The 19,329-nt window shown below is 42.3% G+C and overlaps 1 protein-coding gene across 6 annotated transcripts in view; it reads left to right on the forward strand.

Annotated features, from left to right (window-relative positions):
- FOXA2 (forkhead box A2) overlaps positions 1-19,329 on the forward strand; it is a 119,839-nt gene that overhangs the window by 72,633 nt on the left and 27,877 nt on the right. Inside the window, exon 3 of one of the 6 annotated variants that reach the window (XR_002125570.1) lies at positions 4,895-5,091. The exons of 4 other annotated variants lie outside the window; for them this stretch is intronic. The gene's annotated coding sequence lies outside the window, so the exon portion shown is untranslated. Of the gene's footprint in view, positions 1-4,894; positions 5,092-17,199; positions 17,279-19,329 lie in introns of all 6 variants that reach the window. One more of the 6 variants, XR_002125569.1, reaches the window with a different exon arrangement.

A 19,329-nucleotide genomic window follows, 5' to 3' on the forward strand; every position in this document is an offset into this window, starting at 1 on the left:
GCTAATGAAATCAGATTCATTGTGCATGGGACCCAGGGTCAGCATCTTAATGTTCCCCAGGTGATTTCAGTGGACATCCAGAGATGAGAAAAGTAGAATTTTAGGTTTCAGAAAGTAGATTTAAAATGTAGACTTTATTAGATTGTTGTTTTTATTACAGAAAAAATAAGGGCACACTGTAGAAATTTGGATGGAATGAAGATGTTGATAGAAGATGCCACCTGTAGCCTTGTAGCCTTATGGCTGCTGTAGATGGTTCAGTCTGAGCCCAATTTGGGACTCCATTCTTGGAAGGGTGGACAAGGGCTGGCATCCAGGGCTGGGCTGTGCTGCTGAGGATACACAGGATGTATTTTCTGTGTTCCCAGTGCTGTGACAGGCACCGTGAGGGCTGCACTCAATAAATGTGTGTAGGACAAGTGAATGGAAGCAGGAAGGCATGCATTCATGAAAAGCAGCCCAAGACATGGTCCCTGCCCACTAGGAACTTACAAAGGGCCAGTTGAATAGGCATTATAATGACAATAATCAGATGGCAATAATAGTGCCTGCATCAGTGGCTCTGTGTGTCTGTGCACGCAGCCTTGCAGCCAGGGAAACCAGGGGAGGGTTTCTGAAAACTCTGTTTGGTAGCTATGGCTTCTCTTATCTTTATTAATGCCCTGTAAGGTACTGACACACTGCTCCATCTTGATAAAACAGGTAAACAGGAGCAGAGCAAAACCCAATAAGGCAGGTTGCCAGTGGTATCCAGAGCCCACCTGGGTGGTCACAGAGAGGTCAGTGAGAATGGAGAAAACCCTGCCTCTCAATTGGGGGTTATTGTTGATTGTTTGCTTCTTTGCTTGTTTGATAAAAGTTTCCCAAGTTCTCTAGCCTGCAGATAAATTAATTAACTTGATAAGCCAAGAGTTTTTTGACAATTAGAGCTTTCTCCTCTGAAAGAGTAGATGTGATGCAAAGAACACTTACAGGCAATGGGAGAGCTGGGGGCTTGTTTTGTTGTCAACTATCTATATGACCTTAAGAAAGTTCCACGACTTCTCTGACCTGCATAGCAGGCAGCAGTTTTTGTTCTGCTTTCTTTGCCTGGTGCTTGTAAAAATTCAGCAAGATAGAATTACTGATCCAAAAGGCACCTTTTTACTCTTTAGGTGTTTTTAACCTCCTGTTACTTGCAGGGCTAGGGGTCCACAGGTCCCTCAGTCACAAAGCAATCTACAGGTCGGGTGTACTGACTCCAGCTGGGCTGTGGTCATGACTCCTGCCCCTTCTCACGCGCTGGGGAGAGTAGGCAACCACCAGTAGCCAGTAGGTGCTAGATTTCTACAAATACACCAAAGAACTGTTTATACACACAGCTTTATTAGCTGCTGCTGCTATTTTAATTTCTCCTTTTTTTTCCCTCTGTCACTCCCAGGTATCCTTCTCTCCTTTTCAGAGAAAAAATGGCCCTTTCCCTCATGGCCCGTTTTATTTTTTAAAAAAATTTGTTTGTTTTGTTTTTTTAAATCCAGATCAAAATTTGTTTGGGAGGACTTAGTGGCTGGTGAGTTGTTGATGAAACTGGGATGAGGACCTTGACCCCTAGCTGCCAGCCTTGGTTACTTCCATGGAAGAGCACTGCTGAACTGTTTACTCTGAGCCTATGGAGTGGCTGTCACCATGTGCTGTAGAGACTTGGTGTTGGGCTGACAGGAGTCAGCTCATGACCAGCTTGTCTATATGCCATTTGAAGAGCTGGTATCTCAATTAGCTTTGAATTTTTTTTTTTTATTTTAAGTTTATTTATTTTTGGTTAGGTATACCACAGAATTTCATATGTACTTTAATATGAGAAATGAATTTGATATCCCAACTTGTTTCTGAGTTTCTTGAGGGGAGAGAAGCAGTAGATTAAAATGGAATTTGTATTGGACCTAGAGAGAGAAGATACTACACTTGTCTTAGCTCTGCTGATAAATTGGTCTGTGACTTAGTAATTCTTCTCTTTGGGCCTCATTTTTCTCTTCTGTAAAGAAAAACAAATGAGGCTGGACTGTTCCTGTGTTATCAAACTTAAAAAAAACTGCTCCTATTTTCAAATATATTGTTATGCACAGACCTCAATCTATACAACCCAAAAAGGAGATATTTTATTAGTTTAGTAACTTGCTAATATACTTGTTCTTAGCTTATATTTATAATATTTACTAATCTATAGTCAAAGAGAATAAATAATATGATTATTTTATGGTTAACATATAAATATATAGCTTTTATTATATAAAAATTTAAATTGAGGGTCTTAGACAATAATTGCAAATCATATCAACTTCAGCAAACAATTTTTAACATCAATTTTATTGGTTGCACAGTCTGTATAAAGTTTTGATTTGCAGCACTGAGCAGTTGCAGGTGATACCTTTTGAAGAACAATCTGTCTGCAATCTTGCTCTTCCTCAATGACAAGGGAAGGACAGTAGAAGCTGCTGCCAACCTGTCTTCAATGGTGGGGTCTCCAGTGTGCTCCATCTCAGTGGAGTGTGCATGCTATTTGCAACTCCACTTTCAAAATTATTTCTAGAATATAAAAATAAGAATGTATAAAAAGAAGCCAAACAAGTGTTTTCTGGCCCCTAAAGCACATCCCAGGAAAGCAAAATAAACAGAAAATTATTAAACTCAAACTGTCCTCAGTAGCTGTTCTAGATAGCAAACATCTGGATAGAAATATGAAAATATTTTGACATTGGTACTTTATATTTACATTAACTGCGAGGCATTAAGACAATGAACTCTTGGTTTCTTTTTTAATCCTATGTTCATTAGGATTATGTAATGCAGCCCTATAGATCCATTTCTGATAGAAGATCACCAAAGTCTGCAACAAATCATTGCAGAAATGATTCCTTTCTTCATCCCCTTCCTCTGGACCCTCACTCTCCTACCTTATTCTACCAGGAAAAGAAAACTTTTAATTAAATAGTTTGGTTGGGCATCTCACCCAAGACACCCAGAACTGTGTACCTGGCCCCCAGAATGTTAGGCTTGGTGCTGCTGCCACTTCCTCGTTCCCTGCAATGCTTGCTTGATAACACTTCTATTTTCTGTCACATGGAACAGAGAATATCATCTGTTTTTGAGACTGCAAATGGCATTGCTGGCTTTCTCAGAAAGAGATTCTTTCTCTACTTGGCAAGGGGCAGGCCAAGGGCAGGAAAGAATTAGTGGGCAGGCTCTACCTCTGCAGTGCAAATGCTGCTGGAGCCCAGCGGTCCAGAGTCTTGAAATCCAGCACCTTGCCCTGGCAGGAGTTGGGCTCTGGAAGACAGGGTTATGTGGTGTGGCAGTGATTGTTTTTACACATGTACAAAGCTGGACAAATAGATTTGCGAACTAATCCTAGAAAAGGTGTTGCATACCTTATTGCTGAATATATCACTACAGTCACCTTTGAAGTGCTCCCCTTGGGAAGCTATGCACTGATGCCGGTGCCTAGTCCACCCTTCAAAGCAATTTTGGAACTCTTTTCCTGGAATAGCCATCAGAGCTGTCATCGTATTACCCTTGATGTCCTTGATGTCATCAAAATGTCTTTTTTTCAATATTTCCTTTATCTTTGGGTAAAGAAAGCAGTCATTGGGAGCTAGATCAGGTGAGAAGGGAGGGTATTCCAATGCAGTTATTCATTTACCGGGTAAAAACTCCTTCATATGCAAAAGCCATGAACTGTTGGCGAAAAGTTCAGGTCGTCTAACTTTTTCATGCAGCCTTTTCAGCACTTCCAAATAGTAAACTTGGTTAACTGTTTGTCCAGTTGGTACAAATCCATGATGAATAATCACTCTGATATCAAAAAAGGTTAGCAACATCATTGCAACACATTCGCAAACTTAATCGTCAGACCTTGTATAGCTAGCACTGCAACACTGTGGTACCACATCATATGTGCATGCAACACCCATGAATCCCACTCCTTAGGTTGAGAATGAGCGAGCAGGTCCCGCTTGTGCTCAGCTGCCATCCCACTGGGCCAGAGGGCTGCCTGCAAACTTTGCTGCTCTTTTGGTTTGAATCACATCTGTTTCTCCTACTCATGAGCATCTTGTTGCGCCAACTGTTTAGATTCTTGTGTTTTGGACAAATGAATACAGGAACTCCAGCCAATACTTCAACAGCTATTTGTGTAAAGAGATAACCATTTTTCTGGTGCCGGTGGAGAAATGGGAAGGGTTGCACATACCAAGACACTATATAGTCATCTTTCAGGGTAATTTCAGAGATTTTTCAGGGGTTACTTTTAACTATAGTTGTGCCCTATCCATCTACTTTAGAATTCACAAGCTGTGACTCCACTGAATTCAGAACAGAAATAAGGAAATGTCTGAAGCGGCCCTAGAAGAATCATCAGCATGTTCAATACTATGTGCTGCCCTGGTGATGAGTGAAGTCTCCTCACTGGAGATTATGAAAAATTTTTTAGCCTGTTTAATGGAGATGGTTTAGTTTCACCTAGGATGCAGCAGGAAATAAAACACTGCTTTATCATGTGTGCATGCTCACTAAATTTCTGCTTATTGAAAATCAACAGTCAATATGAGGTGCGGGGAGGTGATTTCAAACACTTGTTTGTTTAATATTATTTGTAATGATATAAAGTGTCAGCATCTAGGGCAGTGTTGTCCAATAGAGGTTTCTGTGATGAGAGAAATGTTCTACATCTGTCCTGTCTAGTGTGATAGTCACTAGACCCTGGGAGCTTGAGCATTTCACACGTGGCTTCTGTCACAGCACTGGTCTGGAGATCTGAACTTCAGTAGAATCTGTAGTGGGGTTTTATAATCATCGATATCTGAAATGTCTTACCTTTTCACTGAAGCCGAATTCTCCAACAATCTCCCACTCACACTAGGACTCTGACTCATGTCAGCATTTCGACGTTACTTTGAATCTGGAACCTCCACTTCCCTAGCTTGGGCCTGGGCTTCCAGCACCTCTGCTCTTCCTGACTCTGCAGAGAGAGATGTTCCATAAATTTCTGAGGACTGAACCTCTGTTTCCAAGGAAATTCCAAAGAGGAATGACATTTTGAACCTCGAGGTTTTCCAGGTACAATTTAGTGCTTGGGGATGAAACAATTGTGGTAATACTTCTAACAACCAATGGTTGTTGGCACCAATTCAGTGCCAATAAGAACCCCCAGTTTTGGCTGTGGTGAAGAAGTTAATTTTATTCAGCGTAAACAGCTCAATTGTGATACAGGTGGCTGTGGAAGAGGAGCATGGCTGTGGAAGAACATGTTTGTGTGGCAGCCCTTGAGTGAGTCCTCTCTCCAGCTAGATAGCACTGCTCCACTCCACTCCAGTCCATTCCGCCTGCTCTGCTCAAGTGACATCTTTGGTGTTTCAGTTCCAGTGGAGAAACAGTCTTGGGGAAAGGGAAAGTGGGCTCCAGGAACCACAGGGGAGCTAACTTTTATGGAGAAGTCCCTGTCCCTGGTCCCTGATTGGTCTGTCTCATACAAATGAAGACTCCAAATCCCCACACTTTGATTGATCTAAAAAGCACTGTCCTGATTGGTTGGAATGGAACCAGTCTGCTTGGTTGGTGAAGATGCTAATGGAGACATAGCTCCACAACTCTGATAGGATTGGGAAAGTCTCAGTCCTGTTGAGAATTCCAGGAACTCCTTTACAAAGGTTGGTTCAGCTGACAGTAACACAGTGAAGGCAGGCAGGCAGTTCAGTGCAGGCTTCTCCTTGAAGCATGACTTGCATGAGAGGCCCCTGTTTATAAATGGCTACTAGGCTCTGTTTTTGAATTTAAGCCTAATTAGCTACCAGGAGCCATTCTTGGTAGCTTTGGCATAGTAAATGTCCAAACCTGTAGAGAATTTTTATGAGTTTATTTGAGCCAAACTGATAACATATGCTAGGGAGCAAGATCTCAAATGCTCCAGGGAATAACAGTTTTGCAGCTTCTTTTATGCATTTGAAATTAAGAAAGTAACATGAGGAAGATTACATGAGGGTGGGAGAAGCAAAGCGGTTATTGGATTAGAAGATTATGTGCTTTTTTAAGGGTGGCATGCCTTCGAGGTGTATTACTTCTGCATATCAAAGATGTGTTAACCTACCAGGGGTCATCAAACTGTGGTTTGCGAGCTGCAGGCTCTGAAGTAAAATTGAAAATGAAAATAAAACTATCATAGTTTCATTTATAAAATTTTTAAAGGATATTATTCACATAATGGTGATTATGTAAAAACATATTTATGGCTCTCAAATAATTTTTAAATTGTTGTGATGGACAGGTTTGACTCTTCCAGGGGTCAGCAAACTTTTGAGACGGAATGTACCCAAAGAGCTGCATGTGGCTCGTGAGCCGCAGTTTGCTGACCCCTGACCTAGATGAAGAAGAACAATGGACAAGGCTTGTTTAACAACCTTTCACTAAAGATGTTATGGGCCTGGAGCATGACTACCTACCATGACCTGCCCAGTTAGGAACTTATGACTTATTAAAGCACCCCTGTTTCTTCTATAGTAGGTATCTTCTTTCTTTGTATCAACACTTGTGAGCAAATCTGGCCTCCTAAAATAGACCTAATCTTGTAAGGGATACACATAGTCCTTGGACAGAGCCCAGTGCCCTGAGGATCAAGTCTGACCTCCTTAACATGACCTGTGCATCCCTTACCTTGTAGTCCCTGCCTTCTAAGTTTGTCTCATCTCCGTCCATTCTCCTGTATGAGCTGGGCAAAACAAACTCTTGTTTCCTCAAACATTCTGTGTCCTTCTTTACATTCTGTGACTCCACTGGTGTCACCCCATCTAAGTCTGGAGCTCCCCTTGCTGCCTCAGTGCCTCTTCCTTCAAACTTCCCCATCTGGCATTTGCTCTCAGTATCACTCACACTGCCCTGTGAGGAACAACATGTGGCTTTATACCACAGGCCACTTTTGGGTTACTCTGTCTCTCCAGCCATCACACTAAGCAAATACAAGATAAATATTGGTTGTTAAATTCAAAAGCTGCCTTAATTTTCTGCTACCTTTGAGTAGAAGTTTCTTCACTCTGTCCCCACCCCCACCCCACCGCATAACAAAGGAAAAGAATGACTTCTTTGTTCTTCTGGGGCAAACTTAAAAAATCTTGCCAAGCCTGCCCCCTATAAAAGGCTTATCTTCCCTGCTGGTAGGAGATCTTTTAATTCCATCCTGTTTGCTGATTTTTGCTTCTCAAGGCTCTTCAGTACAGGTCCCTCCCCCATATCAGGTAATATCACCCAACAGTGTTGGATCCCATCTGTCATCCAACACACCACTTTTCCAGCCAAGACATGTTAAGCACAGCCACCGAGACCCTGGTGTAGCTTCTAGCAACACTTCAAGAGAGTAGACCCATCTCTCCTCTCACTAATCTACACTCTTACTTCCCAGGGAAGGTGTCTTCTTGATCATTTGACATTGCAACTCCTCTTTTTTCGTTTCCCATGGGCCATCTCTTTTCCCAACACTTTATATTTAGAGTGAATTTACGGTAATTATCATATCAGAATTTTTCAACATCCTTTGACATTTATGGAGACCTGCATGAGTGTCAAAAATCATTAGTAGCTGTGGGGAGTGACTGTTTTGCCACCAGTTCTGTTTTGTCATGGTTGACCACCCTGAAGGTTTCAAAAAACAAGGTGATAAGATATGTCTCTGCTGGTCTCATAAAAGGATTCCTGCATTTTGTAAAATGTAGTGACAACTCAAGATGAAGTTTTCTATTATAAAAATGGCCCAGCAGAATAAAATTTCTTTTGTACCCATGGTCTCCCATGATGTTCTTTACTCTTTCCCCATTTCATGGTTCCAGGAAGCCTGAGGTAAGAGTGCCGCAGGATTTTGCATTAGACAGGAATCATGGTTATAGTGAATGTTAATGGAGAAGAGGTATTTGATAAGAATTGGACTTTTTATACTTCTGGGAGTCACTGGGGGATTGAAAATTTGGAACTAGGAGTTGGAAAATGAGAGAAGTGTTACCAATCAGTCAATCTGAGGAGATAATCATGACGCCCATGTAAGAGGAACCGTGATGGAGGAGTTTGGGGAAAGATATGTAGGAAGATATTTTGTTTGTGTATCTACCACTCTGGATGTCCAATTCAGTTCTTGATCAGCATGGCTGAGAGTCTGGAAGATGAGCTGGACAGACCAAATCCCACAGGGCACTTGTATCTCTGTACATCATTGTATCCAACCCCTTGACAATCTTCTGAAAGTGATAGTCATTGCTTTGCTTCTGTAGCCCAAACCTTATGCAAATTCCTCTAACCCAGAGCAACACAGGAGAGCGGATTCTGGAAAATATAATTTTCAGGCAAACCAAGTTGACATAACACACACCACCACACATATGTCAAACCAGGAGAATTGCTTAGCCCAAACAGCAGAGTTGGGGTGGAGAACAGGACCATTGCTGAGAAAAGCCATAAGGAAAGGTGAAAACATGGTGCAGAGCACCAGCTGGGCATTCAGCAAAGTAGGATGGAAACAGTAGGGAGTCTGGGTCTCAAAGAACAGTGCAAATCCAAGGCCGTGAGAGTGTGTCTTTACCTTGGATGAGTAGAGCACATTAAAGGCATTTGATGAGAGTGATTACTTGAAGGCAAGTGCCTTGAGCTGAACGTAGGTAGTTTCTATTGTGAGACAAATCAATGCTTTCTTGGGGTGTGGCTATAGAAGAACTCTCTTGGGAATGGCAGATCCTCAAATATCCTATTTCTCTATCCCTCCACTTTGTGCCCTTGGTTTCCACATATGAACCATAGACACCTACCTCCCAACTTGTTGTGAAGATTAAATAAGACATATATGTGGCATTAGTGGTGACTATTATAAGTATGCCTATTATTTTTAGGTAGCTAAAGAGAAAAGGTTGGTGACTTTCACAAGACACTGGTCACAGGCAAAGCTGGAACTCATACCCATGTGTCCTGATTCAAAGTCCAGTGCTTTTTCCATTTCACCAGGTAAAAGGGTGACAGCAATTGTTGTGTTCTGTTTGTTGTATCCCCAAGCAATAATACAGTCACTCCTTTTGTAGAGCATTATTTTAGAGTTGGTTTTCCAAAATTGAGAATGGATTATTGTGATCTTGTCTATATATATATTTGTTTTGCATAATAACCCTTTGCAAATTGGCCAATGATAGCATCCATGAAAGTGAAAGAAAGCTCCCTTGGGCTGAGTGAGCTGTCAAGCCCAAGTCTATAACCCAAACACCTGGGCTGTTTGACTCTAAGAGGGGAGCATGAAGGCCCAGGGCCAGTGTGCAGTGGATAGTGAAGGAGAAAAGCAACAAGGACTCCAAATAGGGACTGAAAAAGAAGGCTTGTTGATGGTGCAGGAGAAAAATAGTGGCCATTTCAAGAACGGTAAAAGAAGAGCTTTGAATTTGGGGCCTCTCAACATCATCTGTGCATATCTTCCATCCTCTTTACATTCCTCCTTTTCTGAAATATTCCTAGTCTGGGTATCCTGTACCCTCATGCTTTACTGGCATCTCTGATCACAGAGGAAACACTTTCATGCCAAGGTCTTAGAAACTGGCAGAGTTTTTGTGGATAGAAAAGACAACTATAAGTATAGGACAAAGATGTTACACTGAGGTGATTCAAATTTCCTAGAATTTCTCTTGGTTTCTTTCAGTGTCAAGCGTGACCTTTTCAGGCACTAGGACCACCATGTTGAGGGGAAGGCAGAGGCTCCCCATGCTGAATTAGCTGGGGTTTCATGAAGGTCACCGTTTAGATACAGGAGGCTAAAGAACTTGGTCAAAAGTGTATCTTCAGCTTTACTTTCTCTGGTGTTCTCATGGGGAATCTTTTGGCAAGGCAAGAAGCTGGGATGGGCACAGAGGGATCAGGTCTGAGGGCAGTTCCAGATGTGTGCTGTTATTTGCAGAAGAAATGTGTTAGCAGCAAGTAGTCCATTGAACAGCTGTTTGGGGGTCTTTGATATAAAAAAAAGTGTGGGGGGGGCAAGAAAAAAGCTTTGCCTGTGAAAATTGCATTGGCAAAACATCTGCCAAGCACACAAAGGGCTCCTGGTCCCTGGTAGAGGTGGGGAACAAGGAGGTTTGTACACAAGATCTGAAGCAGGTGTGTTCTAAGCAGCCTGTGCTGTCTCTTGTCTCTACTCACCTCCTGCATTCTAAATGAGGACAAAGAGTCCACGTGGAAAAGGCAGCTGCTGCAATTAAGAGGGTGAGGTGCCCATTAGATTACCCAAGCACAGCACCCATGACCTCGCTCTAAAGAAGAACAAGGTTATGAAGCATCATCACTGGGAGCTTCCTGCAGCTGGGGACACAAATATGGCAAGATGAGTGGCCGGGGGCCCTATTTGCAGGCAAGTATTTCTTGGAGATCCTCTCAGCATTTCATTACCAGAGCCATCTGCTTGTTAAGTCATCACTCATGCCAGCTAGAATGCCTGAGGCTTTAATTCTACTTGTGTCACCAACAGCCATCTATTCCCCTTTAGAGGAACTTCCACTGCGTCATCCCTGGGACACACAATCAGTCGATTAAAGAGCAACCTCTCTTCTTTAGAACAGATGAGAAAAATAACTAAAACAGTTTCCAATGCTTGTGGAGACATTTTCATCTTCCAAAACATGTTCACATCCATTACCCCATTTTACTGAATCCTCAGAACACCGTCATTACCACCACTGAACAGAGGAGAAGAGATGAGCTCACATGTGGAGTGGCCAAGAGGACTGGCCTCAGAGTTAGAGCTCAACCCACATGGTGGCTATGTAAAACTGAGCAGTGCGTATATCTGTGAGTCTCAGTTCCTTTATCTGTCAAATGGAGGTAATAATCACACTAATTTAATAGAGTTTTCGTGAACTTTAAGAATTAAGTGTAAAGTTTATAGAGTAATGTTTGGCATCAATAAGAGCTCAATAAAAATTAGCAGATTTACTCTCAGAATCTCCTTCATGCTTCCCTATCCAGCTTCCCAAGGTCACTGAGGTATCCATTGTATCCCTTGCTTGACCCCTTCTTACTTGTGTGAAGTTATGTCTAAGGCACTGTTAGTTCTGGCCTTTCTCCATCATGTAGCCTGCAGCCTTTGAACGTTACTCTTATAACATCTCTGGCTACCAACGGGCCAGCATCACCTCCATAATACTGGACCTGAATCATTTTGTCTCTCCTATCCCTTTCTGCTTTGTTCATAGTAGATGTTGCCTCTGGCAATGTGTTCACACCAACACCTTACAGAAACAGAGAATGAAGATGTTGGGTAACTTACCAATGGGGCTAAACAGTGAGAAACTTTAAAGCCATTTAGTGAAACCTGGTTTTAGAATAAGCCTAAATCTTGGCAGTTCATTCAGGACAATAGTGTATTAGGCAGCTTGGGCTGTTACAGAAAAATACCATAGACCAGGTGGCTTATATAACAGATGTATATTTCTCACAGTTCTGTAGCCTGTGAAGTCCAAGATCAAGGTGTTGGGAGATTCTGTGTCTGGCAAGAGCTCTCTTCCTGGCTTGTGGTATCTTCACATGACAGAGAGACAAAGAGACAGGGCAGAGAGAGAAAGCAAGCTCTCTGATCTCCTTTTATAGGGACATTAATCACACCATTGGGGCCCTACCCTCATAACCTTATCTAAACCTAATTATCTCCCAAAGGCCCTACCTCTAAATATTATCACCTTGGAAGTAAGGGTTTCAACATATGAATTTTAAGGGAACATAAATAAATATTTACTCCATAATAAATAAAGATTGCTCTGTTTATTTTTATTTTTTTAAAAGATTTTATTGGGGAATTGAGGGAGGGGAACAGCGCTGGGGAATTGGGGGAAGGGGAACAGACAAGTTGCCGTCCTTTTGCTCTTCAGTCTAGTTGTGGAGGACGTTGCTTCACTGGCCCATGTTGGTATTATCATTGTGCTCTTCCTGGGTGAGGCAGTAGCTTACCGGCCATTGGACGGCCACTCACAGTGGCTCAAGCAACTCACGCCAGCTGCCGGCTGCTCACGCTGTTGCTGGTGACTCACGGCAGCTCACTTCTAGGTTGAGCTGTTGTTCACCATCTTAGCTGTAGAGGGCAGTGTCACTGGCCCTCATGTGGGATCCGAACCGGGGTCCTGCTGCTCAGAGCTGGTGTCCCAAGCCAACTCAACCAACATGCCACTCGGCCGGCCCTGTTCTATTTATTTTTTAATATTATTTTATTTTTCAATTGCAGTTCACATGTATTACAATATTATATTAGTTTCAGGTTACAACATAGTGATTAGACATTTATATAACTTATGAAGGGATCAAACCGATATATCTAGTACCCATCTGACACCATATAGAGTTATTACAATATTATTGACTATATTCCTTATCCCTTACATCACCATGACTGTTTTGTATCTACCAATTTGTACTTCTTAATCCCTTCCACTTTTCCACATATCCCCCAAACTCCTCCCATCTGGCAACCACCAAAATGTTCTCTGTATCTATGAGTTTGTTTCTCTGTTTTGTTTGTTCATTTATTTTGTACTTTAGATTCCACATATAAGTGAAATCATATGACATTTGTCTTTCTCCATCTGACTTGTTCCACTCAGTATGATACACTTTAGGTCCATCCATGTTGTTGCAGATGGCACAATTTCATTCTTTTTTTTTTTTATGGCTGAGTAAAATTCCATTGTATATATGTACCACCTCTTTTTTATTTATTCATCCATTGATGGACACCCAGATGGACTCCATGTCTTAGCTGTTGTAAATAATGCTGCAATGAACATATGGATGCACATGTCCCCTCGAAGTAGTGTTTTGGGTTTCTTCAGATAAATACCTTGAAGTAGGATTACTGGGTCCTTTTTTGTCTCTTGTTATAGTCTATTTTGTCTGGTATAAGTATTGTTCCTCCAGCTTATTTTTTGGTGTTTGTTTCTTCCCATTTTTATGAAATATTTTTTTTCCATTCCTTTACTTTCAGTCTTTGTGTGTCTTTTGATCTGATGTGAACCTCTTATAGGCAGCATATGTAAGAGTCTTGTTTTCTTATCCATTCAGCTACCCAATATCTTTTGATTGGAGCATTTAATTGATTTACATTTGAAGTAATTATTGATAGATATATAGTTATTGCTATTTTATTATTCATATTTTTACCTTTTTTTTTTTTTAGTCTTCTTAGAGAAGTCTCATGAACATTTCCTGTAATACTAGTTTGGTGTTGATGAAGTCCTTTAGCTTTTTCTTGTCTGGGAAGGTCTTTATCTGCCTTTTGAATCTAAATGATAGTTTTGCTGGGTAGATTAGTCTTGGTCATAGGTCCATGCTTTACATCACTTTGAATATTTTATGCCAATCTCTCTGGCCTGCAAAGTTTCTGTTGAGAAACCAACTCTTCTGGGAGCTCCCTTGTAGTAACTAACTACTTTTCTCTTGCTGTTTTTATGAGACTCTCTTTGTCTTTGACCTTTGGCATTTTAATTATGGTGTGTCTTGGTGTGGGCCTCTTTGGGTTCATCTTGTTTGGGACTCTCTGCACTTCTTGGCTTACATGTCTATTTCCTTCACCAGGTTAGGGAAGTTTTCAGCTATTATTTCTTCAAATAGGTTCTCAATTTCTTGCTCTCTCTCTTCTCCTTCTGGTATGCCTATGATGCGAATGTTGGTACGTTTGATATTGTCCCAGAGGCCCCTTAAACTATCCTCATTTTGGGGAGTTCCTTTTTATTTTTGCTTTTCTGATTGGGTGTTTTCTGCTATCTTACCTTCCAAATCAGCGATTCGATCCTCTGCTTCATCAAAACTACTGTTGATTCCCTCTAATGCATTCTTTATTTCAGTTATTGTATTGTTCATTTCTGACTGGTCCTTTTTTTATGTTTTCTGTATCCATTTTTATGTTTCCTATCTTTTTGTTGAAGTTCTCACTGAGATTGTTGATCATCCTTATAGCCAGTATTTTAAATTCTGCATATATTAGATTGCTTGTCTCCATTTTGTTTAGCTCTTTTTCTGGAGCTTTGTTCTGTTCTTTTGTTTGGAACATGTTTCTTTTCCTCCCAATTTTGGCTGCCTCCTGTGTTTGTTCCTATGTATTGTGTAGAGCTGCTATGTCTCTCAATCTTAGTACAGTGGCCTTATATAGTAGGTGTCCTGTGGGACCCAGTGGCGCAGTATCCCTGGTCACCTGAGTCGGGTGGTCCAGGTGTATCCCTTGCGTGTATTGTGTGTGCCCTCCTATTGTAATTGAGGCTTGGCTGCTATGTGCACATCAGTGGGAGGGATTAAACTTCAGGCTGATTGTTGTGAGGTCTGGTCTGGACTACAGTGGGGAGCTGTACTGTACAGAGCAGGATTCACTTCAGCAGGATGCTAATGCCTGTCCAGTCTGCCCTTTGGGTGTGTTGTTTGTGGAGGTGGTTGTGTGGTGATCTGGTGTGGTCTGAAGCTGGCTATCAGATATGTTAGGCCTCCTGGGAGGAGCTCTGTTGCAGGTCAAGGTCTGCAGTTGCCTGTGCCCTGCCCAAGGCCTCTTGGTATAAGCTACAAAGTGGTCTGGTGATATTTACCACTTGTGCTGGGCTTGGAGGTGCCTGGCAAAGGCTAAGCTGTAAACCAAGGCCAGCTGCCCCTAATGCAAGAGGCATGCTGAGGACAAATGCTCCTTGTTTGGGGTTTGTGAACCTTTTAGAGATTTTAGGAAAGTCTGCAGCATAAGCCAAGACAGGCCATTTGTATGGCAAAGCCCCTAGAAGTGACTTGGGTGGGCCCACAAGTTGGGTGGAGTAGGATCTTAGGGAAACACCGGGGGGGTTGGCAAATGATGTTAGCCAGGTCAGTGGAGACTCAGATATGGTGCCCACCTGTATCTGCATGCTGGGAGGGAGGTTAGGGGTTCAATAAAGGAATAATCGCTCTGTCTGGGAGAAAGCTGCCCATCCAGCTCTCACCTTGAAGGTGAAAATTCAGCTCTTCCCCATATGTCACTGTCAAGCTACGATCTCAGTGATGGAACCCAGAGTGAGTGAATCCATCAGGGTGTAAGTCCATGCATGGACCCTTTAAGAGAAACACCTGGGTCTCCAGAAGCCCTCCGTCTCACTCAGCTACAATCTTCACTGGTTTTCAGAGACAGAAGTTGTGGGGATTTCTCTTCCCAGCCCTGGAACTCTGGGCTCGGGAGCCTGGTGTGGCTCTAGGATCCCTCACTCCTCACAGGGACCACCACAGTCCAGATATCCCTTTCAATTTTTAACTGCCACACATCGGTGTGGGAACAGTCTGTTCTACATCTCTGCCCCTCTTAGCAGTCTTGATGTGGCCTCTTCTGTATATCCTTAGTTATAAGACTCCTGTTCAGGTCCACTTCAGAATTCTTTCTTTTTTTTTTTTTAAGATTTTATTGGAGAATTGGGGGAGGGGAACAGTGCTGGGGAATCAGGGGAAGGGGAACAGACAAGTTGCTCTCCTTTTGTTCTTCAGTCTAGTTGTGGAGGACGTTGCTTCACTGGCCCATGTTGGTATTATCATTGTGCTCTTCCCCAGTGAGGCAGATCGGTCGCCGGACTCTGGACAGCCGCTCACTGTGGCTCTTGGCAGCTTACACCAGCTGCTGGCTACTCACGCTGGCTGCCGGCCACACACGGTAGCTTACGGCAGCCCACTGCAGCAGGGGCTGCAGCCTATGCCGTTGCTGGTGACTTATGGCAGCCCAGCTCCAGGTTGAGCTGTTGTTCACCATTTTAGCTGTAGAGGGCAGTGTCACTGGCCCTAATGTGGGATTCGAACCGGGGCCCTGCTGCTCAGAGCCTGCGTTCCAAGCCAGCTTTTAACCAATGTGCCATTTAGCCGGCCTTTCAGGTGATTCTTAATGATGGTTTTTTTGTAGTTTAGTTGTAATTTTGATGTGGTCATGGGAGGTGGTGAGCATAGTGTTTATATTACTCTGCCATCTTGACTGGAAGCCAAATAAGGATTGTTTTTATTCAAGGTATGAAACAGAGTCCATGAGCTTTCTCAACTAAGCGTTCTCATCACTGGAGGCAGAGAGAAGCACACTCTGTACTTGTCCAGAGATTATGGAAGAACCTCTCTCTACTTTTATTGGTTCTTTATGATTGAGCTTTAGGGAATAACCCAGCACATTTTAAATAAATGCAAACTAGGTTCTGGTACAAACCAAACAGTGCCATTTAATTATTAATTAATTGTGAAGTTCTCCCCTCACTCATGTGAAAGACTCCAAAGAGTCTTGTGTAGAAGAAGAGTGTTTTTGCCATTATGGCTAAGGGATTGTGATCACTAAGCAGGGAGGGTAGGGTGAGGAATGGGAAAGGTACAAACTTATTTTTAATGATTTTTTTTCCTCTAGGATTATATAATAAAAATTTTCAAATGCAAAGAAAGGTTGAATAAATTGTTCAGTGAACATGAATATGTGCACCATCCAGACCCTGTAACTGTTAGCATTTTGCTTTATTTACTTTCTCACACATCCTTCTACCTGTCCGTCATTATTTTTGATGCATTTCGAAGTAAGTTGTACACATCTAGGCATTTCACTCCTAGCCATGTTAGCATGCATTTTATTATGACTAGAGTTCAATATTCATTTGCAGTTTTTTTCAGGTAAAAATTTACATATAGTGAAATGTACTAACCTTGCATTTACCCTTCACTGAATTTTGATAAATGTAGACATCTGTGTAAGCCAAGTCCATGATAAGATTGAACATTTCTATCAACCCAAAAAGGTCCCTCTTGTTCCTTCCTTTTCTTGTTTTACCTCCCTTCCCAATGTTACTGCTATTCTTTAAATTTTTATCATAGGTTAATTTTTCATGTTTAGAACTTCATGTAAGTGGAATCATATAGCATGTAGTCTTTTGAGCCTGATTTCTCTCACTCAGCATAATGTTTTTGAGATTCATCCATGTTGCTACATGTATCAGCAGTTCATTCTTTTTCATTGCCAAATAGTATTCCATTGCATAGCTGTACCACAGTTTCTCTCTTCACCTGCTGATGAATACTTGGGCTATTTTCTGTTTGGTGTTATGAATGGGTTAATGGTTTTAGATTTATCATAAGGGTCCATTACAGGTAAATTTTCAAATTTAAATATGGCATGACATTATTCAGAATGTATGTTTTATGTTTGAAACATTACTCTAGGGATAAAGAACACTGTCTGCCTCAAGGCCATGGCCCCTTTCCAAGAGCATCTGCTACCGTGTGCCAGATTAACACTGAGGTAAAGAACCCACCTCCTTGCCCCAAGTGGGAAACACCCTGAAGACCAACCGAGCTCCAGAACTCCCCATGGGGACAGCTAAGGCTTTTTTGGGGACTTCCTCTGCCCAATCCGCATCCTTCCTTTCCCGCTCCCAATAAAAATCCTGTTAGTTTCCATTTCAGTGTCTGCTTCTCACAGACCCAATCTGTAACACCTGTGTATTCAAATTTATACTTAAAAATCCCATCAGAGGGGGCCACACTGGAGACTGAGATTGTTCCTTTCAGTGGTCCAAGGGACCAGCATTACCTTTAGTCAGGGTAGATAACAGGTATTCAGTTGAACTGAAGCACCAGGTTCCAGTTAGGGGCCATTGTGTAGACAAACACAGCTTTCTAAAACCCAGGGGTGAGATACTTACATCCTGAGAAGCACACAGGCCTGGGGAAGGTAATCAGGAAAATGCAGGTTCCCATCCACTTCATTGGGGAGCCGGGTGTAGTCTGTGGGGCAGAATGGCAGGGGTCAGTGCCTGCAATTTTGACATCATCTTCCTCCTTCCTGTGCTGGGCACATCACTGAATTTGCTGCAATTCCATGCCACTCCATGCAAAGAACAACTTTTCTTGATTCTTATGTTGTGCTCTAGATTGGTCCAGAGAGGACATAGGGAAGAAAATACCATCCTGTGAGAAACAGACCTAGAGAGAACCAGTGTTTCCAAAGCTTTAGGTTGTTAGACTCAGATATGAGACATCCTAAATGCCTGTGTTTCTGTGTTTCCTAGATGGATATATTTCATATTTTAATTTTTTCAAAAAAGATTTGGGATGTGTTCAATACAATTGGGATAATCTCCCCTCCTGGAAAGCTGTATTGTATCTTTGAATATAATTTGAAACTGAAGAATATGGTGGGAAAACATAGATATAAAACTGAGAATGGTGGGGGGCAGGAGTTGGGGGCAGAGGTTCTCAAAGTAGAGTGCCCTGGAGCAGGCCCACCAGTGGATCTTACACTTCAGCATGCCTCGGGATCTCCCAGTGAGCTCGATAAAACACAGATTCCTGGCCCCACTGCAAGAGTTTTGGAAAGAGTAGATCTTGGGTAAAGCCTGAAAAATTGTATTTCTAATAAGTTCCTAGGTGATGTTGCTGCTGCTGGTCCAGGGTCCACACTTCAAGAATCATTGATGTAAGGCATGAGTTGCTGTAAGGGGCATGGCTTCATTGAATGGAATGTATAAAAATGACTGTGCAAAGAGAGAAACATCAGGACTTTAAACCTGCTAAGAACATGAACGTATAAATGTGCTTACTCCACTTCCTGGTTCTTCATTCCAATATGACCATAGCCAACCCAAATGAACTCCCCAAGTGACTGGGAAGAGGAGTTCTAACAAGGAGCCCTGTGGCCCACATGGGCACATGCACACCCTTTGCAATGGAATCTCCTAGAGCTGACTATGGATTTCCTACACTTTTAACATAAACCCATTGGACACTTGCAGCCTCTAGGTCTTTTGAACCCTGCCTCTCCATGGTAGAGTATACTTGTATTGCAAACAGAAGGTAAAAGAGAGAACTGTGGTTGATCTAAGATCAACTTTATTATCTTATTACCCAATGTTTAGAGGTTTTAGAGCTCTGCTTATAAGCTGTGGTGACCTCAGTTGGCCCCAAGTGTGAGCCTCCTTTCTCTTCCCTCCACTTGTGCCTCAGTGAAGTCTGTTGTGGCTAATGCTGTACATGCCTTGTCTATATGTCTTTGACCCATCAGGGGTTACTTTCAGACATTTCCTCTCTATATCAGATGTTTTCTCTGTGCTAAGTTACTCTTGGAACAGAGAAGTGTGTTCCCCAGTGGGCAGGGTGGTCAGAGTGCTGGAGAGTTTACATCACTCAGGAAGAACCGTTGAATAATGAAGGACAGGAGTTAGTGTTTAAATAACCCATGTTCCTTTCCCCTTAGTTGGACAAACCTGGAGTGGGTTCTGTGCAGTTTCTCAGTGGGTGCTCTGTGGGGTTAAGCTCCAGTCATTCACAGTGGTGTGTGATCATTAACACACT

The sequence above is a fragment of the Hipposideros armiger genome, unplaced genomic scaffold, assembly GCF_001890085.2.
Source record: "Hipposideros armiger isolate ML-2016 unplaced genomic scaffold, ASM189008v1 scaffold_269, whole genome shotgun sequence".
NCBI lineage: Eukaryota > Metazoa > Chordata > Mammalia > Chiroptera > Hipposideridae > Hipposideros > Hipposideros armiger.